This window comes from Arachis stenosperma, chromosome 5 (assembly GCF_014773155.1).
Source record: "Arachis stenosperma cultivar V10309 chromosome 5, arast.V10309.gnm1.PFL2, whole genome shotgun sequence".
In the NCBI taxonomy this organism is placed as follows: Eukaryota; Viridiplantae; Streptophyta; class Magnoliopsida; order Fabales; family Fabaceae; genus Arachis; species Arachis stenosperma.
In genome coordinates this window covers 101948297-101950074 of record NC_080381.1, presented here as the reverse complement: position 1 = coordinate 101950074, position 1778 = coordinate 101948297, and the positions used below count along the sequence as shown (strand labels likewise).

At 43.2% G+C, this 1778-nt stretch overlaps 1 non-coding gene across 1 annotated transcript; it reads left to right on the top strand.

Moving 5' to 3' along the window:
• The first annotated feature begins 1247 nt into the window (after positions 1–1247).
• LOC130984282 (small nucleolar RNA R71) lies at positions 1248–1355 on the top strand. The gene has a single exon (XR_009088225.1). It is a non-coding gene; the product is annotated as a small nucleolar RNA R71 (small nucleolar RNA).
• The last annotated feature ends 423 nt before the right edge of the window (positions 1356–1778 follow it).

Here is a 1778-nt window from a genome sequence, read left to right as displayed (position 1 = left end):
GCAGCTTGCACCTCAAAGATCCCTAATTTCTCCATTACAGAGAGGGGCATGAGGTTTACACTTGACCCTAAGTCACACAAGGCCTTCTTGAAGGTCATGGTGCCTATGGTGCAAGGTATATAAAACTTCCCAGGATCCTGCCTCTTTTGAGGCAGTTTCTGCCTAGACAAGTCATCCAGTTCTTTGGTGAGCAAGGGAAGTTCATCTTCCCAAGTCTCATTTCCAAATAACTTGTCATTTAGCTTCATGATTGCTCCAAGGTATTTAGCAACTTGCTCTTCAGTGACATACTCATCCTCTTCAGAGGAAGAATACTCATCAGAGCTCATGAAAGGCAGAAGTAAGTCCAGTGGAATCTCTATGGTCTCATTTTGAGCCTCAGATTCCCATGGTTCCTCATTGGGGAACTTATTAGAGGCCAGTGGACGTCCAGTGAGGTCTTCCTCAGTGGCGTTCCCTGCCTCCTCTTCCTTCCAGGGTTCGGCCATGTTGATGGCCTTGCACTCTCCCTTTGGATTTTCTTCTGTATTACTTGGGAGAGTACTAGGAGGGAGTTCAGTAACTTTCTTACTCAGCTGACCCACTTGTCCTTCCAAATTCCTAATGGAGGACCTTGTTTCAGTCATGAAACTTTGAGTGGTCTTTATTAGATCAGAGACCATTGTTGCTAAGTCAGAAGTACTCTGCTTAAAACTCTCTGTCTGTTGCTGAGAAGATGATGGAAAAGGCTTGCCATTGCTAAACCTGTTTCTTCCACCATTATTGTTGTTGAAACCTTGTTGAGGTTTCTCTTGATTCTTCCATGAGAAATTTGGGTGATTTCTCCATGAAGAGTTGTAGGTGTTTCCATAGGGTTCTCCTAGGTAATTCACCTCCTCCATTGAAGGATTCTCAGGATCATAAGCTTCTTCTTCAGATGAAGCTTCCTTAGTACTGCCGGGTGTATTTTGCATTCCAGACAGACTTTGAAAAATCATATTGACTTGTTGAGTCAATATCTTGTTCTGAGCCAGTATGGCATTCAGAGTGTCAATCTCAAGAACTCCTTTCTTCTGACTAGTCCCATTGTTCACAGGATTCCTTTCAGAAGTGTACATGAATTGGTTATTTGCAACCATTTCAATTAGCTCTTGAGCCTCTGTAGGCGTCTTCTTCAGATGAAGAGATCCTCCAGCAGAGCTATCCAAAGACATCTTGGATAGTTCAGAGAGACCATCATAGAAAATACCTATGATGCTCCATTCAGAAAGCATGTCTGAGGGACATCTTCTGATTAATTGTTTGTATCTTTCCCAAGCTTCATAGAGGGATTCTCCATCCTTCTGTCTGAAGGTTTGGACTTCCACTCTAAGCTTACTCCATCTTTGAGGTGGAAAGAACTTTGCCAAGAAGGCATTGACTAGCTTTTCCCAAGAGTCCAGGCTTTCTTTAGGTTGAGAATCCAACCATATTCTAGCTCTGTCTCTTACAGCAAAAGGGAATAGCATCAGTCTGTAGACCTCAGGGTTAACCCCATTAGTCTTGACTGTGTCACAGATTTGCAAGAATTCAGCTAAGAACTGATGAGGATCTTCCATTGGAAGTCCATGGAACTTGCAATTCTGTTGCATTAGAGAAACTAATTGAGGCTTAAGCTCAAAGTTGTTTGCTCCAATGGCAGGGATAGAGATGTTTCTCCCATAGAAATCAGGAGTAGGTGCAGTGAAGTCACCCAGCACCTTCCTTGCATTGTTGGCATTGTTGTTGTTTTCGGCTGCCATGGGTTCTTCTTCCTTGAA